Below are 23,313 nucleotides of genomic sequence, written 5' to 3'. Positions count from 1 at the left end.
AATTTATGCCATTTCTCTCCTAAAACTAGGAACTATTTTACTGAGGCACTTACCTGAGTTAAATGTGCCGGTATACATTTAAAATAGTCTTGTAATTTTTAGGATTATTAACTAACGAAACGAGTAACGACTGTAACTATTGGCTCCTCGCACTTGACTCATGTTGGCCATACTCACTGGAGAGCGCGATGTTTAACTTTGTGTTGATGAATGATCTCGTGAGGTGACTGTGACAAGGTGAAATTACGAGAAAGGATGTGATTTATATGTAGGCGCAGTGTTATGTATGCACTTCGTACAGTATGATTACCGTCGAACATATTAAAGAACTAACGTTTTCTTCTCTTTCCATCGAGAAGAAAGTCGAACTGAAGGAGTGTTTTAGGCCGACACCAGACTTCTCGTTGAAAAAACCGGAGACAAAGAAAAATGAAAATAGGGCTTTCCAAAGACCAATTAGTTCTCCTGACGTATATAACAAGAACTCGCGGATATGTGAAAGTGATATCTCAGAAACATTTTACTGCTTTCCTAACCTGCTATTCTCCCGTTCTAGGAAAGGAGATAAATGGATCACCACAGGGGTGATATCAATAGTACCATGGACTTTGAAATGCTTGGTGAAGTCAATGTCGTGTCTTGTGTAAGTGATCACTACAACGAAACTATTCGTAAACATAACTCTATGGTGGACAAGAACAGGCAAATATTCTGTTTATTAATAATAATAAATAATAATAATAATAATAATAATAATAATAATAATAATAATAATAATAATAATAATAATAATAATAATAATAATGGAGTCACCAAAGATATCTACAATAAAAGATGCATATCCAAAAATGCAAAAATAAGGCATTACAACACAGTAGTGAAGCCAGAATGCCTATATGCAAGCGAATGTCTGGCATTAAACTATAATTTAGATAAGCTAGAAATACTAGAAAGGCGAATCATGAGGAAAATATTAGGCCCACAAAACACAGCAGAAGGTTGGAAATTACGAAGTAATGCTGAAATATATCAAAAAATAGAAAATATATCAGATGTAATGAGGAAAAGGAGACTTATGTTTTTAGGACATTTATATCGAATACAAGATAATAGATTATCCAGTAAGATTTTCAGATATTTGTGGGGTAAGAAATCAACGACAAGCTGGGTCAATGAAGTAAGAAAGGATTTAGAAAAAAACAATATAACAACAGAAGAAAAAAAATAATAGAGAAGGCTTTCGGGAAAAAGTATTGAAAATAGAAGGATTCCAAGGTAGGAAAGTAAAAAACACTGGTTCAAAGTGGTCTGAAGACAGAAAGAAGAAACATAGTGAACAGATGAAAGCGTACTGGAAGAAAAGGAAAGAACAAAGAAGAAGGAATTGAAATTGGCACGTGGTCCTCTGGTGGCCCATTCGAAAGAATAATAATAATAATAATAATAATAATAATAATAATAATAATAATAATAATAATAATAATAATAATAATAATAATAATCAACATCATAATCAAAACAATTGCATATGCATTGCACCGTATAGTGTTCGAAGTGTGTACCTTGATAACATGTTTTGAAAAACTTGAGATATTTTGTGGAATTATGAAACTAAGGTGCGCCCCCCACTGCTGATATCCACGAGCCGCCACTGGTGGTGTCTTTAAAAGTAGGAAGGACCACAATATGAAGATAAACCTGGTATTCAAGAGGACACATTGGTGTAAATATTTGTCTATAGGAAGGGGAGTTAGGGATTGGAATAACTTACCAAGGGAGATGTTCAATAAATTTCCAGTTTCTTTGCAATCATTTAAGAAAAGGCTAGGAAAACAACAGATACGGAATCTGCCACTTGGACGACTGTCCTAAATGCAGATCAGTAGTGACTGATGGATTGATTGATTGATTGATTGATTGATTGATTCATTTTCAATGATTTCCAAACCAGTATATTAAGAGTAGATGAGTGACTAGAGGAAGGAATGAGACCAGGACAACAATGGTCTTCCAGTCAATCACACAGTTAACTGATTTATTCTTCAAATGGGATAATTTATTCAGTTCTGCAGTAAATAAAGATATTTTATACATGATTTGACTTGAAACAGACTTCCAGCTTATTAGGACGTGTTGAGTATATATCGTACATGATGAAGATGTGTCAAATACAGAATAAAAATTGCTAGTTGGACATTAGTGGGAATCGAGCCAACAACCTTCCGATTTTGCATTGGATACTATCCTGGCTGAGCTATGGTGCCACTGGTCATGGTCATGTTTGTTGGTAAGGTTCTGGGCTAGCTCTGCAGACAAACCATTGTCAGCCTCCCTCTTACAGGAGCCCTGGGTTTGATTCCTGGCCATGTCAGCAATTTCTACCAGGATTTGCGGGCTGATTTGAGGTCCACTCTGCCTACATGAGAATAACTAAAGAGCTATCTAATGGCGAGTTAGTGGCCCTGGTTTAGGGCGTCGATGAACTTCTGCCATCAGTCTTTATTTTGTACCATGAAGAAAATTATTACAAATGTGTGGGTGGTGACAATTACATTATAAATTTGGTCATCACCAATCAAGTAAACTACTACTACTACTACTACTACTACTACTACTACTACTACTACTACTACTACTACTACTACTACTACTACTACTACTACTACTACTACTACACTCATTGCATTGTTTACATATTTACAGGACTCAGTTTCTTTATAGCTCCTCTAATAACATTAATAATACTTAAAATATTAAATATTAAATCTCCAACATATTAAATACATTATTATTATTATTATTATTATTATTATTATTATTATTATTATTATTATTATTATTATTATTATTATTATTATTATTATTAACAGAATCATACCAACCACAATGGAGCTGAGTCAGGGCATAAAAAATACCATGAAACATGAAATCTTGTGTGTGGTAATTCAGAATTGTAACTATAAAGAGAGAGGTATATATAACAATGATGCCTGAAGTACAAGCATGGGTATGATAAATGGCACATCATAGAGCATTGAACAGAAACTAAATATGACAACTAGATATTCTCATTTAGTATAAATAACAGTTTTATTATCCATGATAAACAGTTTAAGATACTTCAGACTGATTTTCTGGCTTAATAAAGTTGTTTGTAAAGAATCAGTAAGGACATCTAAATAATTCTGGAATGAAGTACAAGAAATTGAGTTTTATTATACTAAGTTTGTATAATATAAATAAGTGGTACATTTTACTGTGTGTTGTATATTTAAGGTTCATGTTCTCAATTACATTTTTGTTTTTGTTCATAATATCCTATATATCGAGGGCATTCAGCTGTTTTACATTAAACATTTATGCTTCAACATATAATTGACTACTTTGGTATAATATATCTTTCTGGTACATTACTTGTAATTAGTGATGGGATAATCGAATTCAAAATAATCACTTATTCGATGTTTTATTTTATTTGATTATTCAATTATATTTCCCATTCAATTATTTTTCTATTATTCTTTTGAATGAATGAGGCAATCTAATAGTGAATAGTTTTTCCATCCGATTATTTTTTCGATTATTAAATCGAAAATCCATTCCAATGAATGAGGCAATCAAATAGTGAATTTTTCCATTTTATTAATTTTTCGATTATTCATTCAAACTGCATTCGAATGAATGATGCAATTGAATAGTGAATGATTTCAAAGTAATACCAATATAAATGGTCCGTTATTGGACATTATAAATTTTCCAGCTAACTCATTCCTGGTTGCCAGCGTTTCGCCCCCGTGTGCTAGGCTGGGCTCATCAGTTGGTACCTAGCACACCTAACAAGACGCATGGCTAGTGCATACCACGGAGGCCACTGCGTAGGCTAATTGTAGCCACCGGCAGTGCCAATGTACTGTGAGAGACTTTGTCTCACTACCAAAAATTGATGGCTGCTTGGCCATCAGATGATATAGATGTTGATTCCAATAGGGAATCTGAAATATTTGTTCCGAATGAGTAAATTTATAATACCAATATAAATGGTCCGTTATTGGAAATTATAAATTTTCCAGCTAACTCATTCCTGGTTGCCAGCGTTTCGCCCCCGTGTGCTAGGCTGGGCTGATCAGTTGGTAATGAGACAAAGTCTCTCACAGTACATTGGCAATGCCGGTGGCTACAATTAGCCTACGCAGTGGCCTCCATGGTATGCACTAGCCATGCGTCTTGTTAGGTGTGCTAGGTACCAACTGATGAGCCCAGCCTAGCACACGGGGACGAAACGCTGGCAACCAGGAATGAGATAGCTGGAAAATTTATAATGTCCAATAACAGACCATTTATATTGGTATTATAAATTTACTCATTCGGAACAAATATTTCAGATTCCCTATTGGAATCAACATCTATATAATTTGATTTCAAAGTAATCGAATGAAAAGTGATGTTATTAAGACAGTTAATTCACTCATTTAGCTTCAATATTTGGAGATACGTTTGTAAAAAGGCGTATTTCTATTTTTCATAAGAGTTCATCTATTCGCTTATTTCAATCGATTATCCATCCGACAAACATAAACCGAAAAATGTATTCATGAAGCATCTGAATATTCTATGCAATACAACTGAATTATATTTGAAACTCATTTGATTATGCCCTCACTACCTGTAATATAAGGTTTTGAACAACTTGTATTTTATTGATTAAGTTTTGTAAAAACATAGTATTATTATTCTCCGGACCACCTTTTGAGCAGACTAAAGCGGAAGTGACGTCATTGTCTCGTCACACTTGCCGTGGTTGCCAAATGACCCGGCGCGCGATTCAAAGTTGTACTCCACCACTATAATACAGCACAGCTCACGGATTGAACCTTGAATGAATTTAAAATAATTAATACATTAACGTATGCGTGTTAGAATCCCATACAGTTTTTTAACGGCTTACAACTTTAAACAATTAATTTACTGAATTAGATTTTAAATGTGAAAACCTACAATCTGTTTTCCAGTCAATGGCCGGGTCAAGGATGGAATAAATGAAGCCCCATCTTGCGGCGAGGACAGGAATTGAGCCAGCTGCCGAAGCCTGTTTCACTCCTCTGGGGCAATGATTAATGACTGACAGATTAAATTAAATGATACTGGAGAGTGATGCTGGAATGAAAGATGAGAGGGAAAACCGGAGTAGCCGGAGAAAAACCTGTCCCGCCTCCGTTTTGTCCAGCACAAATCTCACATGGAGTGACCGGAATTTGAACCACGGAACCCAGCGTTGAGAGGCCGACGCGCTGCCACCTGAGCCACGGAGGCTTTCACAATTTTAATGTACTAACTACAATTTCACAGTACAATTTCAGTAAATTAGCTATTACAAATATATTTTTATAAAAATATTCTTTTTCTTCTTCTTAATCTGTTTACCCTCCAGGGTTGGCTTTTCCCTCGGAGTCAGCGAGGGATCTCACCTCTACCGCCTCAAGGACAGTGTTCTGGAGTTTCAGACTTTGGGTCGGGGATACAACTGGGGAGAATGACCAGTACCTCGCCCAGGTGGCCTCTCCTGCTATGCTGAACAGGGGCCCTGTGGCGAGATGGGAAGATTGGATGGGACAGACAAGGAAGAGGGAAGGAAGCGGCCGTGGTCTTAAGTGAGGTACCATCCCGGCATTTGCCTGGAGGAGAAGTGGGAAACCACGGAAAACCACTTCGAGGATGGCTGAGGTGGGAATCGAACCCACCTCTACTCAGTTGACCTCCCGAGGCTGGGTGGATCCCGTTACAGCCCTCGTACCATTTTTGAAATTTCGTGGCAGAGCCGGGAATCGAATCGGACCTCCGGGGGTGGCAGCTAATCATGCTAACCACTACACCACAGAGGCGGACTATAAAAGTATTATGACATATTATTATTATTATTATTATTATTATTATTATTATTATTATTATTATTATTATTATTATTATCATCATCAATATACAGTATATATATATATATATATAATATTTTATTATTTATTATTCACTATTATTATCTAAATATATGGCCTGATTTCTGATTGAAATGAGTTGCTACTCACGAGCGATTTATGAAAAAGGGAGAGATTTGAGGATTATATATGGGCCTACTCGTACTGGAATTAACTTGGAACTGACTGATGAAGTTGGGGATCCAGGCAAATACCTGTCCCACCTCCGCTTTGTCCAGTACAATTTCAATAAATTAGTTATTACAAATATATTTTTATAAAAATATTATTACATATTATTATTATTATTATTATTATTATTATTATTATTATTATTATTATTATTATTATTATTATTATTATTATCATGCAGGAGGTTTCAGCGTTAGCTTACCTTGTGCCGCAGTAATTAATCTGTGTCACTATCGAGTGGCTGCACACCCAAGTCAGAATCAGAAACGGGGTCAGCACACGAGGTAAACTAATCCCGCCGTCAATACTATTCGCTCGGAAATGCTTATAAACAGACAGAATCACATTTCTCTCACCGGAAGTAAAAATCTTGCGTTTCTTCTTCAACTGATAACAGTCTGGTGAATTTTTGTTCGGATCCATCGCACAATAATATCCAATAACGAGTAAGAAGAAACCTACAAACGTACAAGAGACTACAAGAATTATGAATTAGCACACAATACGCACATGCACTGTTTTTGTAAAAGCGAAGCACACGTGTTCAGGACATCCACTGAGTGAGTAAGTATGGCAGCTCCGCATTGACTGCACCATTGCCAAAACTCGCTCTGAGTAGCGCACCCCTCTTGCCCCCTCACCTACCGTGTGACAACACCGAAGGCGCTACCCTGTCGCCCGTGCCATCCCCTGGTCTATACACTCACTTCCGCTTTAGTCTGCTCAAAAGGTGGTCCGGAGAATAGTGTACCTTTCTCTCACTGTAACACCGCTTTCCATTGTGCCTGTCATTCTATTACCATGTTCCTAATTCCTGCCTAAATTACACACACATTCTGGGAATGCTGAAGGTGCCTTAAGGTCCACAGTTCTGTTCAAATTCTTCTCTTGTCATGAGTATTTCTCTCAAATACAACATAATCAACTCAAAATCTTATCTTACATTTGTAATCAAGCTTACTTTGTATACAACTTTTGCCTTCAGTCTTTGTACTATGACTTGTAAATTAAATATTGGATGGTTCAATCTTAACATAGGTATCAAAATATCACTCCATGACTCCAAGACTAAATAAAATATTGTGAAACATGCAACTCATACCTTACAAATACTTGTATATTTGTAAGAGTTCAACTGTCAATACTGCACCCTTGCAGCTCATCTGATGGGTGCAATACAGAGAAATGAAATTTATAGTCCGTACCAACTCATACTTATCAATTACTTTTTTGCTTTATGTTACATCAACACAGATAGGTCTCGGGGCAATGATGGGAAAGGAAAGGGCTAGGAGTGGGAAGGAAGCGACCATGGCCTTAAATAAGGTACAACTCCAGTACTTGCCTGGTGTGAAAATGGGCAACCAACACTGGGGTTTGAACTCACTATCTCCCAAATGCAAACTCAGAGCAACGTGACCCTCACTGCATGGCCAACTCACTTGATCATACCTATCAAAAAATCCTTTCCTGTCTTACAACAACACAGAAAAGATGTCTTTTTTTTCTTTTTTTTTTACAATTTTCTTTATGTCGCGCGAACACAGATAGGTCTTATGGCGATGATGGGGTAGGAAAGGACAAGGAATAGGAAGGATGCGGCCGTGGCCTTAATTAAGGTGCAGCCTGGTGTGAAAATGGGAAACCACAGAAAACCATCTTTAAGGCTGCCGACAGTGGGGTTCGAACCCACTATCTCCCGGATGCAAGCCCACAGCTGCGTGCCCTTAACCGAAAAAGATGTCTGTAAATACTATTCTAAAAATTCAGTAAATCTGGGTTTTCAAATCTGTTAGTTTGGAGATATATACATTTATACATTTACAACAATTCTGAAATACATCAGTCCCTCTCCCTAAACTAAGGTAATATTGCGAGATGTGTAGCTGCCGACTAGAAACGAGCAGGAATCATGAGCACCACTATTAAATCATCATGAGTACCCTGAAAGAACCTGTAAAACTAGCAAAGATACCATATGAAGAACATGTACCTTACAACAGGAGGCATGCACACAGGCCAGGAACAGGTATTGTATAGGCTGGGAACAGCCCCAGCATGTCAAGCCTCACAATAGCACACTTGGCAGGGGCGCAGTCGGATAACAAGGAATAGTGCTCGAGGGTTAGGAGGTTCGAATCCAACGCAAGTATTTCTTTTATATTTTTTTTAAATTTTACAGCCAATAGTCTACGATGTGGCAAGGTTGCAAACTTGATAGTTTCCACAGACTGATTGTTTATTTATTTGGCCCTGAAAAGGACTGTTGGTATGGTGTCATATGATATGTAGCTGGGATGAAAGAGGGTAGGTATCATGTGACAGGATTTTGTTTACATATGTCGTTTAATGCAGCACCTGCTTGAGCTGACAACCTCTGTGATCAATACAGATCTGCACACAATGTTGTAAGGATCGTCTGGCACATTGTAACATCTCCAGCATAATGGATCGGCATGCCTCGGTGATGAGCTGTCTAAGATGACCAGGACTGGCCAGCTCCTATGCATACACAAGTTGTTTTATATGGCCCCACAGAAATTGTGTGCAGTGGAGCTCCCCCATCTTGAAACCACATCCTCCAGCAGTCAAGGAGTGACACATGTTCCAGGAATGGAGGTAGTTCATCTTGGACCACGCAGATAGCGTACTCCCGTCAGAAGTACCCCAGAGAAATGGGGACCAATGAGGTGATTACCCATAATGCCACACTGTACCTGAAAAGATGCCTGTTGTACCCAGTGGGGATTATCCACACTCCAGTTATGCATTTAATGATAATAAACGGTTCCACTGTTGTGGAACCATGCTTCGTCCATAAATAAGATGGTCGCTTAAACGATAGAATCAGTGCCCACACCACATGCTGTCAGGCCCATTGACAGAACGTCACCCGGGCTTCGAAATCATGACCATGGAGCTCCTGGTGTAAGTGCAAATAGTACGGACAAAACCGCTGGGTATTCAATATCCACATCACAGATGCCCGGCTGATGTTCGTCTCTTGTGCAATGGCCCGTATTGAACCCGACAGACCGCTACATAAATTTTAATAGAAATTACAACAAAGTAATTCAACACGTGGATACGCGTCAGTTCTGCCCAGGCTGATATGGAACAGATGATGTAGGCCTCGTCGCTGCCGGCCAAGGCAACGTCACCACTTTCACCTGATATTCTGCCATATTTTATAGCTCCTAAAGTAACTGAGTTACAATTATGCCACCACTAACTCTACAAAACCTCCAAGTTTCATAAAAATCCAACCATTACTATAAACATTATTCAAGGGACTAGAAACTGATGCAACACATGTAACCTATCCCACTAGCTACAAGTTTTCAGTATACAAGGAGGCCAAAATATACCCAAATTATCCAGTCGTGATGCAGAGCTATACCTAGACAGTTAGTTGCTGGATATTACACCAGTCCACTGTTATGTATTAGGAAGTTTACAAAGTGTTACAGACTTAGAAACTATAGAAGCGAAAGTGATACTTCAACTTTTTGTGCAAAACAGTATTGTTGAAATATTGTCAAAATAAGACTTGTATTTCTACTTGACCGTATGATGAACTTGGAGCATTTCTTCGAAAGAAACAGACTTTGACTTCGTCTTTCACAGTATAAGTGAACATTTAAGATTGTGACTTCGTGTTATACAGTGATTGTTAGGGAAACAAACATTAACTTTCCCATCATCATGAGTGAATGTTGAATAACTCTAACCTCGGGTAGAATCAACAGAACTTACACTTTATTTCATTTGGACACTCAACACAAAGTGCCAGTGTTATTAGAGATACAGTAGGACATAGTGTTAAAGATACTGCGTATAGCATAACTCTGACAAACTTATATTTATTCGTAAGCTACAGCAGTGTTCACATACGTAAATAAACTCTTTGATCTTGTAAATATCCACAAATAATTGAAGTTAAAACTTTCTGACAAAACAAGTGGTTGTAAGATCGATTTCTTTGACATTCGGACATAATTCATTTTGTTTTTCCTCATCTTCAGTTATCTTCAGTGACAATACTACTGAGAATCAATTTCTTTTACGTGAGTGAACTTAGAATTCATATCATAAGCAATACATCTGTTCTGGTGATATTTGGGGGGGACTTGTTCTTTGAAACTTGTTCAGTTAATCACGAGAGAATGTGAACCTCTAGAACGTCTAGTGCTTTCATTGAGGGACCAAGGATGTGGTTCCATGGTGCAGATATGAGATCCATGGTGAGGGTGGCCCTAAGACATGGCTTTATGGGGATGACATCACCAGCGGACATCGAGGACATCACACCAAGACAGCATTCCTTGTACAGGTGATATCAAACTGAACTTGAGAATAAAAACCAGGACTTTTAATTAAAGTAGTACAAGTTACAAACTGAAATCCTCTCTCTCTGTATCTGCTCCAATTAATGTACCATACACGCCCTGAGTCCATATCTTATGCTCTTCAAGCAAGCAATAAAGTACAGGCATTTCCTGGTACAGTATGCTAGCGTGAGGGTTATGCCGAATAGCATCTGACACAATCTCTTCACTGTGAGCAGATGTCACAGGATGATCTTGAACAGGTTGTGTCCTTGCCTGGGATGCAGTAGCCGGCAAATGACTTTCCGGATAGTTTTCTTGATACAGGCCTTGTGCCTGGTATGCATTCTGTCTAGCTTCTTCACAGATGAGTAACATATCCACATACTCATCATTGGAATACATCAAAAGGCAGTGAATAAGCTTTGTACTGTGTTGTGATTTGCCTCGAAGTAGGGGAGTTCGTGCAGCTAAATCGTATGTTGTTATCATCCTAATGGGACACAATTTGCCCTACATGTGGTCTGCAAAGCTTGGAACATGTATGACGTAGCTAACTAGTTGCTTGTGTTCTAGCCACAGACCAGAAAAATTTGTAATCTACGAAAAAGTTAAGGATGAGGAACATGAAATTCTAGGTGTAAGACTTATCTCTAAAGACAATAGGCAACTTGATGTTTTTGGGGTGTACAGACCTAGCAAGGCTGGTGCTGACGCATAATTATTTGACAACATAATCAGCTATGTGGGGAACAACACAGAAAGGAACGTTATTGTAGCAGGTGATCTGAACTTGCCAAATGTTAACAGGGAAGGGAATGTGAACAACAGAAATCATGACCAACAATTGGTGAATAAGTTATTATGGGAAGGACAGCAGAATTAGAAAGTGATGGAACCAATTAGAGGGAATTCTACACGTGGTGCTGATAAAACCAGCTCTATAGGGAAACTGAAGTGATAGATGGTATAAGTGATCACGAAGCTGTCTTTGTCAGAGTTAAAAATAAATGTGTAAGAAATGATTGTTGTAAATGTAGGACTATTAGGTAATACCATATGACTGATAAGTAGGGCCCAGATTCATATGCACTAAAAATAAAATAAATACAGTTACAAACGTATTATTTAATTTTAACTCAGTATTAAATTGATAAACAGTTTAATTACTTGTAAAATGATGTATGCCAGTACGTTATCAACTGTTTTTCAATGTTTTCAGGGGTCAGTGACTTTCTGTTGTACGACAGAATTAATTTATACGTTGAAAATGATCATTCTACGTCAATGGACGTAAATGGGCAATACTTGTACACTGGCACTGACTGCTCAGAAAATTATTCTGGCAAAGACTGGCTGATTCCACTTATGTAGTTGCTTAACTTCTTCAGCCCTGGGTTTGATTCCAACACCGCACTGAGTTTCCTTTTAACTTTTTCTCCAGTTTCACCAGGGACACAATTTAAAGAACTAATGGTGTTTTGAATTAACTGAAGGGATTCATGTAGAGGTGCACCACAAGTTTCTAGGCCCTCAATCGCCATCTAAAGTGATGAATAATGCACATGGATGAAACTCATATCTTTATATACAGTTTCAGATTCAAATGTGCACTTTGCTTCACAAACACACGCAGTATGACTATCATCAATATTTTTCACTATATCTTTTACTTGATTAAATTTCTCCTGGTAGAATGATACTGCGGATAACCAAGTTCCCCATCTTGTGAGAACAGGTTCCGGTGGAAATAGCTGTTGTGAAAAGGGTCATTATCCGTCTACCTGCTTGTATTGCAACACTGAAAGCACTTTCCTTGATCGGTAAAGGCTTCTCGTGTTGCCAGTGGACGTACAGAATATAGAGTTCATTAGAGTTTTCATTTGGTTCAGAAATCTAGGATAATCAATCACAACATAAGAGAAAAATATATCTGTATATGCACTTACGTTCAAAATATGCGCTAACCTTCAAAATATTCATTTGCATATGTGCATATGCATATTTTTTTTAAATCCGGGCCCTACTGATAAGAGAGGAATGGGGAAATTTTAAAAAAGCAATTATAATCGAAGAAAAATGGCAAATAAAAATATAATCAGACTATGGGACGGAGGAGTATGAAGACAGATATTGCTACCTTTCCACCCCACGCCATTTGCCGCACAGAACCAAATAACTGCATGATAATCCCTAAAAAGTCGGGATACCAGCATATAGCACCATACGCCAAGGCGCCTGATGGAAAGGGACCTTTTTAGTCTAGAATCAAATGCCACCTCATCAGGAAGGAACGAAAAAGAAAATTTTTCAGAATGATGGGTGAGCAAATGCTCTTCCGACCGTGCAAGGGTCTACTGCACCCCTCCGTTCCATAGAATCAAACCACCGACCTCCCAAGGCCATGGTGCGTTCGCGGCAGAAGATCACAGAAAATAACACATAACTAGCTTAAAGGCATAAATGAACGGAAGGAAACCTGGGATACAATGTTATTCGGCAAAATGACAGGCAGACAAAAGTTTAAATACCTATTTACTGAGCCTTGATAAATCAAATTAATTAAAAGTTGACCCTGAATATTTAGGGTATATCAATGTTGAATATGCAATGTCCATTGGACTAAATACCAATTGCAAAATGTCAAAATTTTATTTCTCCTTTACCTCTTTCTTCTTCCCGACATGATGATAAATATTACATTATAATTTGTATAACATACCTTTTTTTTTAAAAAATCAGAAATATCCTTATAAATGTGACGGTCATCATTAAGAACTTTCTTCACTATCAGAAGAAGCAATTATTTATACAAAAAAAAAATTGAGGATAACTTGAAGTGGTCACCTAGCTAAATAATTATATTACAAAAAGTAAACAAATAATAAGTGAATGCTAGTCGATAAAATCCTAATCAAAATAAAATGACTGATGTCGGGTCCAGAAATCGAACCCACATCCCAATGAATCCATTGACAAAATTTACGAAAATAAAACTCGATTTGTCATCCACATAAAGAGTGAAACACGACTAAAAGAAAGTATAAAAAAAATATGTACACATAATATGAAAAGAAACAACAAACAATATACACATGCAATGGGCTGTAAAAAAAAAATTATGTGACAACAAAAATCCATGGTTGCCTCAAAACTCGAACCGATGATATCCAAGATGGCATCGACAAATGGGTCTATAAAAACTGCCTTTCTTAATTAAACATAGGGTCAAAAAATAAATAATAATACTGGCATTCCAGTTAGTTAAATATTATTATAAAATCTTACATGGAAAAGTAAAAGAATCCTTTAAACAATAATCGGTGTCGCACTGCCTTCATTCTAAGTGGAATAGCTCGAACTATACAGTATACAGTAATCCTCTACAAGGGGCAAGCCTTCTTCACTCTCCCCTCATCGTAAATCTCTGGACGTCAAAGCCCTAGCAAATAATGGCCCGGTGTGGCAGAAATATCCTTTCAACATCTCAAGGTGAAAGCAAATCGTTTCCCTTGGAACACATATTTGTTAAATAATCTCTTTTCAGTACATATTCTCATATCATACTTCCAAAGCTCCACTGGCTTATAAATTCACTGTCCTGCCACAATTCTATAATACAATATCAATCCACTGTTCATTTTCTCATACTCACATCCTTCAACTTAGAATGACCGGCTTCGATTCCATCCGATTACAGAATACAGCCTAGGTTTTTCCTACATTTTAAACTCAAATCAATAAAATCAAATATGGATTTTAAACATATCCATAATGTTATTCTCATATATAGAAAGGGAAAATGTTCGACATTAAAGGAAAACGCTAATCTCAATAGGAAGGCGTCTGTTCGATGTCTAGGCATGTCACAAGTTACGCATATAAATAATACAGCCATCTACAAATATTATCATGCAAATTACGTGAAAATAAGAGTGCCTTGCTATCCTGATGTTAACAGTCGATAATCCACTTTTACAAGCATAATCACCATGCATTATCATAATAGGCTTGGATATCACGTAAATAAATTATACAAAATTACGGCTTGGCTCAGTGCCAAAACAAATCTACATTCATTTACTTTTACCTAATCTAAGCACTCTCAAACTAACTAATATTTTATCATCACGTCAAATACACGCATTACGTAAATTATATATATTTAAGCCCATGGAGCAGACTATTAATTCCATGAAATGAACATAAATGAATATGAAGACCACTCACAAGTTCTCTCTCTAATTAAAAAAATACATGCAATTTACATGTCTAACCTAATTTACGTGATCTGCATAATGAATAACCGTGCATTTATTTTTAAAAAATTATTTCATTTTAGTACTTATCATCATGTCGTAACAATCCAAGGTTCGGGTCCCGGGTAAGACCCTCATTTTCCTTTTTAAGCTTCCATGGTGTTGACGTTGGTCACGGGTTCATGTCCGTTGCTACTCCCGCTGAGCGCGTTCATAATCCAATGGTTTTCTTCTACACTTATAACAGCTTTTATTAGATTAACACTTGTTGCATCACTTTAACACAAAAAATACAATTATTACACTTTAATGAAATTAACACTAGTTGCATCACTTAAAAAAATTACAATTATACCGTTCTTGCGATCACATAACTTCAACCTTTTTTAAATACTATTGTTTGTAGACAATTACAATATTCTCGAAGATATAAACTGTATATTTACAGTCTGAAACACTAAATAGATCAGAACACCATCAAACTGTGGTTCTGCTTTGGATCCTTTGCGTGAAGTGGATACTGTTGTCATCACCGCTATTCATTTTATAAACTTTCCCCCACTCTTGCAAGAGACAGTGGCTAATCCCCACTACTTTTTTTAATTAATAATTCCACGTGTCGTATGACATCGGTAATACACTCAAACGTGTGACTCAGATTCTTAAGTAGTCTGGTTATGTGCGGAACCTGAATTGTTCGGCCATTTATTTAAAATTAATTATCAAAATAATGCCCCTACAATGTCCTGCATGAGAGTGCTGCGTACAAAGGACGCGTCATGACGCTTAGCGTGTTATACAATGCAATGATTGCATATTCTTCCACATGTTAATATATTATAAAGAATTGGAATATTGGCAGATGTCTATAATGAAATCATATAACATCCCGAGGTTTCCCATATTAAATATTATGCATGTCTTGAAATCTCATCATACAAATGCAACTCGCAAGCTGGCAACATCGTCTTCGGCCATTTTTTTCAACGGGTGAAGGTATCATTATCGATTTTTCTGGCTTGACATTTTCTTCTCTCTCTCTCTATCTGTGTATTCTTTTAGTTAAGCTGGAGTGGTGTTTAGCAGGCTACAAAGGTTGTGTAAGCATGTGCAACCTAATGCAACTTTTTGTAACAAGTACGAGGGAGCTTTACAAAGGTTTTTCACTGCCAAATAATTAATAAATAAATAAGTACATGACCGATAAGGTCACATCTGCCTTTCCGTCGGACTCAAGAAATTTGGAAAGGGTTACAAATTTCTTGACTGATTTCAATTTATTGAAGGGACTCTCATTCACATATTTAATTGTGGTCTCTTCGGCAGTGTATTGTTCTCATGAGCTCTCGGTTTTCAACCCTAAACCTTTGGTTATCCCGTTCGAGTATAAAAGCAAGTTGACCTGAAATTTCTCGATGTTGTTCTAATTCTTCACAATTTTGACACCATGGGATATCCTCGTGTTCCTGGTTTTCAGTCCTTGTCATCTGGACTTCAGCTTCCTCAAGATTCTCATCTTCTTCATCCTGTGGAATGTTGTCATCATCTTCATCTTGATCCTCTCCTTCCTCCTCGGAGTTCTGGTCTGGCTGGTCTAAATTTGCTCTAATGCTTCCTGGTGGATAATATGGCCGTAAATTGGCTTTATTACGTACAGTTTACATCAATCTGGGATCACAATCTGAAATATAGGGATCTACCTTAATGTTCCTTATACTACTACTCTGAAGATAAAGTTTGACACTCTCGTGTTTCTTCTTTCTCTTCCTGCCAGAATGTCCTAATGATGTCGATGCTTCTGGATCGTATGTCATCACTAAAGACTTCCATTCAGGATCTCTGCTCATGTCCCCTTGAGTTTGCAACTCTGGACCTCCATATTCGGTTGCTTGCTGCAACGCGGCTGTCTTCCGTCTGTTCTGTCGATTACGTTCCCGCTGCTCCACGTATCGTTTGGGATTCAAAATTCGCCCATCTACCTTTTCTTTCCACTTCGCGGGCTGGGGCTTCGAATCTCTTCTGCGTCGACTTCTCTTCTTTGAATACCATCTTTTCGGACTAGTACACTGTCCGTACTTGTAACAGTACCATTTGATATGATACCGTCCTTTCCGTTGGCCTGACGATCCATTCTTCTTTCTTCTAGGCTGTAATCTCCAATTCGAACATTTCGTGGTACTATGCGTCTTCTTCTTCTTTCTTATGCCTGACCTCTTCGATGAGATAGACTGTTTTGCCTCATTCTTTGAAGCAGCATTCACTTCCATGTTTAGGTATTCGTGACTGGTCTTCATCTTCTTTTCTAGTGGTCCCCAATTCAATTCTTCGGATGGTCGATACTGCTTATTCTCTGATACCTCTTGTAATTCCAATTTCTCAATCTTTTCTTTCAGTTCATGTACAAGGTCGTCATGTATATCTACTTTTATCTTCGTCTTTTGCATCTTATGCGACCATTCCTCGATCCTATCTGATGTCCTATCATCATTCTTCCGTACCTCCTCTTGGACCATGACTATTCCATCGAATGCCTGTTTTCTGACCTCAGATATTTGCTTATCCACGTTGGTAAGAATTTCCTGTTTCAACGCGCTGGTTTGGTTCTGAATGTCATGCATATCGACCTGAGTCTGATGGACCTCCTTCTTAACATCTTCTATTATCCTATCTGTACTTTCCTGGTGATCTGTCACCCTTTGAATATGAACATCGATTTGTTCCGCCATACTTAATGTCTGAGCCTCAACACGTTCGACACGCTCAATTACCGTGCCTAGCGAGTTTTCTAGCCGTTCCTGTTTTTCGTGCGTATTATCCAGTCATTTTTCTAACTGTGCTGTGTTCCTTTCACATTGTGTCTGGTACCCCGTTATCTGTCCTACCAGTTCATCATAACATTCAATTGTTTCCTCCAACCGTACGTTAAAGTTCCCCATCTGTTTATTAATTTCATCTCTCCCTTCCTTACACTCCTTCTGTATTCTCTCCATATGTTCATTGACCTGATCTAATTTCTGATCAATCATGTCCTTAACTGTTTCATTACTCTGATCTATCTTCTGATCAATCACTTTCATATTTTTATTAATGTCCTCTTTCATGTCCTCAACTTTTTCCCTACTCACTTTAATGTCTTCACTATTCTGACCTATCATATTTTTAACTTCCTCTATCAGAGCCCTCATGGCTTCCATATCCATTTTACACAATATTTCAATAAAGTGGGCCCCCTTTAACTCGAACCTCGGATTAGGAGAAATCAACTTGAAAATGAAATCAATTCAGGGTTACCTCAATCCAAAATCACAAAATTTTCACAACAATGTAATTTGAATTAAATTTATAGCCTGAATACAGCTATCTCAAAATTATTCAACAGTATAATTTATCAAGGGTATCTTTCATCACAATATTTTAAATGTGTAGCCTATCATTATTATATTTATTATTATTGTTATTATTATTATTATTATTATTATTATTATTATTATTATTATTATTAATTTTGAATAAGTTGGTATAATAAAAATATCGCAAGTTAAATACCAACACAGGTGGTATATGCCAATAAATTAGGCCATCCTTCCAGTATTGAGGCAGATACACCTAATACACTGGGTAATATCGTCCCAAAACTTTCCACATGAATCCTAAATTACTGCCACTTAACAACAAACACTAAAGGCCTGAGGTCACCTTTACCTACCGCGAAACACTAACACAAATTTAATAAATGATTCACTATGAGAAATAAGGCCTGTTACAACCAGTACCTCCTGACAAGTACCCATGAATACGATTACCTGAAGGGTATCGATATTCATTTTTCCTCAGATTTGGGAAAACCATTTTATTGTTTCCCGGGATTTAATTTAATCCCTACATGATTTTGGGTACCGCAATTACTATGAATGACTGTCCTGGTTATCGTCACTTCGACTATAACCACGACTATGTTTTCATTTTGCCATAAATATCACATTAATTTTAATCTGTCATTCACTTCGCATACTGATCCAATTATCAGCATCCTATAAACTGAACAACCATCGTGTTCCTTCATATAATAATTGGTCAGTCCTATATTCCTAAATATGGCATTACCATGCCTAACGCCCATTTTCACAAAAGTTATCATTTGAAATTATCTCTATCGAAAACATTGAAAAATTCTGAAAATGCCGAAAAATCCAAAATTCCGAAAATGCCGAAAATACCTAACATTGTAAATGCCTAAAAATGCCGAAAATGCCCCATGTTGGGCGCCAAATGCTACCTTTCCACCCCACGCCATTTGCCGCATAGAACCAAATAACTGCATGATAATCCCTAAAAAGTCGGGATACCGACATATAGCACCATACGCCAAGGCGCCTGATGGAAAGGGACCTTTTTAGTCTAGAATCAAATGCCACCTCATCAGGAAGGAACGAAAAAGAAAATTTTTCAGAATGATGGGTGAGCAAATGCTCTTCCGACCGTGCAAGGGTCTACTGCACCCTTCCGTTCCATAGAATCAAACCACCGACCTCCCAAGGCCATGGTGCGTTCGCGGTAGAAGATCAAAGAAAATAACACATAACTAGCTTAAAGGCATAAATGAACGGAAGGAAACCTGGGATACAATGTTATTCGGCAAAATGACAGGCAGACAGAAGTTTAAATACCTATTTATTGAGCCTTGATAAATCAAATTAATTAAAAGTTGACCCTGAATATTTAGGGTATATCAATGTTGAATATGCAATGTCCATTGGACTAAATACCAATTGCAAAATGTCAAAATTTTATTTCTCCTTTACCTCTTTCTTCTTCCCGACATGATGATAAATATTACATTATAATTTGTGTAACATACCTTTTTTTTAAAAAAAATCAGAAATATCCTTATAAATGTGACGGTCATCATTAAGAACTTTCTTCACTATCAGAAGAAGCAATTATTTATACAAAAAAAAATTGAGGATAACTTGAAGTGGTCACCTAGCTAAATAATTATATTACAAAAAGTAAACAAATAATAAGTGAATGCTAGTCGATAAAATCCTAATCAAAATAAAATGACTGATGTCGGGTCCAGAAATCGAACCCACATCCCAATGAATCCATTGACAAAATTTACGAAAATAAAACTCGATTTGTCATCCACATAAAGAGTGAAACACGACTAAAAGAAAGTATAAAAAAATATGTACACATAATATGAAAAGAAACAACAAACAATATACACATGCAATTGGCTGTAAAAAAAAAAAATTATGTGACAACAAAAATCCATGGTTGCCTCAAAACTCGAACCGATGATATCCAAGATGGCATCGACAAACGGGTCTATAAAAACTGCCTTTCTTAATTAAACATAGGGTCAACAAATAAATAATAATACTGGCGTTCCAGTTAGTTAAATATTATTATAAAATCTTACATGGAAAAGTAAAAGAATCCTTTAAACAATAATCGGTGTCGCACTGCCTTCATTCTAAGTGGAATAGCTCGAACTATACAGTATACAGTAATCCTCTACAAGGGGCAAGCCTTCTTCACTCTCCCCTCATCGTAAATCTCTGGACGTCACAGCCCTAGCAAATAATGGCCCGGTGTGGCAGAAATATCCTTTCAACATCTCAAGGTGAAAGCAAATCGTTTCCCTTGGAACACATATTTGTTAAATAATCTCATTTCAGTACATATTCTCATATCATACTTCCAAAGCTCCACTGGCTTATAAATGCACTGTCCTGCCACAATTCTATAATACAATACCAATCCACTGTTCATTTTCTCATATTCACATCCTTCAACTTAGAATGACCGGCTTCGATTCCATCCGATTACAGAATACAGCCTAGGTTTTTCCTACATTTTAAACTCAAATCAATAAAATCAAATATGGATTTTAAACATATCCATAATGTTATTCTCATATATAGAAAGGGAAAATGTTCGACATTAAAGGAAAACGCTAATCTCAATAGGAAGGCGTCTGTTCGATGTCTAGGCATGTCACAAGTTACGCATATAAATAATACAGCCATCTACAAATATTATCATGCAAATTACGTGAAAATAAGAGTGCCTTGCTATCCTGATGTTAACAGTCGATAATCCATTTTTACAAGCATAATCACCATGCATTATCATAATAGGCTTGGATATCACGTAAATAAATTATACAAAATTACGGCTTGGCTCAGTGCCAAAACAAATCTACATTCATTTACTTTTACCTAATCTAAGCACTCTCCAACTAACTAATATTTTATCATCACGTCAAATACACGCATTACGTAAATTATATATATTTAAGCCCATGGAGTAGACTATTAATTCCATGAAATGAACATAAATGAATATGAAGACCACTCACAAGTTCTCTCTCTAATTAAAAAAATACATGCAATTTACATGTCTAACCTAATTTACGTGATCTGCATAATGAATAACCGCGCATTTATTTTAAAAAAATTATTTCATTTTAGTACTTATCATCATGTCGTAACAATCCAAGGTTCGGGTCCCGGGTAAGACCCTCATTTTCCTTTTTAAGCTTCCATGGTGTTGACGTTGGTCACGGGTTCAGGTCCGTTGCTACTCCCGCTGAGCGCGTTCATAATCCAATGGTTATCTTCTACACTTATAACAGCTTTTATTAGATTAACACTTGTTGCATCACTTTAACACAAAAAATACAATTATTACACTTTAATGAAATTAACACTTGTTGCATCACTTAAAAAAATTACAATTATACCGTTCTTGCGATCACATAACTTCAACCTTTTTTAAATACTATTGTTTGTAGACAATTACAATATTCTCGAAGATATAAACTGTATATTTACAGTCTGAAACACTAAATAGATCAGAACACCATCAAACCGTGGTTCTGCTTTGGATCCTTCGCGTGAAGTGGATACTGTTGTCATCACCGCTATTCATTTTATAAACTTTTCCCCACTCTTGCAAGAGACAGTGGCTAATCCCCACTACTTTTTTTAATTAATAATTCCACGTGTCGTATGACATCGGTAATACACTCAAACGTGTGACTCAGATTCTTAAGTAGTCTGGTTATGTGCGGAACCTGAATTGTTCGGCCATTTATTTAAAATTAATTATCAAAATAATGCCCCTACAATGTCCTCCATGAGAGTGCTGCGTACAAAGGACGCGTCATGACGCTTAGCGTGTTATATAATGCAACGATTGCGTATTCTTCCACATGTTAATATATTATAAAGAATTGGAATATTGGCAGATGTCTATAATGAAATCATATAACATCCCGAGGTTTCCCATATTAAATATTATGCATGTCTCGAAATCTCATCATACAAATGCAACTCGCGAGCTGGCAACATCGTGTTCGGCCATTTTTTCAACGGGTGAAGGTATCATTATCGATTTTTCTGGCTTGACATTTTCTTCTCTCTCTCTCTCTATCTGTGTATTCTTTTAGTTAAGATGGAGTGGCGTTTAGCAGACTACAAAGGTTGTGTAAGCATGTGCAACCTAATGCAACTTTTTGTAACAAGTACGAGGGAGCTTTACAAAGGTTTTTCACTGCCAAATAATTAATAAATAAATAAGTACATGACCGATAAGGTCACAATATGTACTTTTAAAAGTGGTAAGTAGTAGTAAGGACCAATTATATTGTAAAAGGGAAGTAAGGAGATTAAGAAGGAAGTGCAGATTAGAAAGAGAGGACAGTAAGGAGAGACTGAAGCAGCTCAATAGGAAATTGAATTCATCAAAAAAATCAGCTAAGGATAACATGGTGGCAAACATAATTGTCAGCCATATGAGTTTTAGAGAGCAATGGAAGGATATGTATAGATACTTTAAGGCAGAAACAGTTTCCAGGAAGGACATTCAAGGGATCATTAATGAACAAGAGGAGAGTGTATATTTGGGGACTCAAAGAAGGCAGAAATATTCAGTCAGCAATATGACCAAGAAATGGTGAATAAGTTATTATGGGAAGGACAGCAGAATTAGAAAGTGATAGAACCAATTAGAGGGAAATATATTCTACACGTCGTGCTGATAAAGCCAGCTCTATAGGGAAACTGAAGTGATAGATGGTATAAATGATCACGAAGTTGTCTTTGTCAGAGTTAAAAATAAATCTGTAAGAAATGAATGTAGTAAATGTAGGACTATTAGGCAATACCATATGGCTGATAAGAGAGGAATGGGGAAATTAAAAGAAAAGCAATTAAAATCAGAGGAAAATGGCAAATAAAAATATAATCAGCCTATGGGATGGATTTAAAGCAACTGTTGAAGAGTATGAAGACATCTGCAAGGCAGCAGTGTTTTGGTGAATTTGCATGTCATTTCCTACACAAAGGCTTCACCAAGCCTCCTGAGGTCCTGGTAGAGGAGGTTTCTACGAAGGCCATCGAATAAATTAAGTTCCCTCTATTCTTTTCCTCTGCAAACCCCATGTTTTAAAATTAAGTTGGTACTGTAAGAACTTTAAATGAGGTATGGTGGTTGAGCTTGACCTTCAACAGCACGTGCTTGCTCCGCATTCGCCAGTATGGCGCCAGCTGCCATGGA

At 37.0% G+C, this 23,313-nt stretch overlaps 1 protein-coding gene across 3 annotated transcripts in view; it reads right to left on the bottom strand.

The window, feature by feature from the left end:
• LOC136864588 (ester hydrolase C11orf54 homolog) overlaps window positions 1-23,313 on the bottom strand; it is a 216,341-nt gene that overhangs the window by 120,379 nt on the left and 72,649 nt on the right. The window lies entirely within an intron of this gene.

The sequence above is a fragment of the Anabrus simplex genome, chromosome 2, assembly GCF_040414725.1.
Source record: "Anabrus simplex isolate iqAnaSimp1 chromosome 2, ASM4041472v1, whole genome shotgun sequence".
Taxonomy (NCBI): Eukaryota; Metazoa; Arthropoda; class Insecta; order Orthoptera; family Tettigoniidae; genus Anabrus; species Anabrus simplex.
The sequence above is the reverse complement of the archived record's forward strand: the minus strand, read 5'-3'. Positions and strand labels throughout refer to the sequence as shown.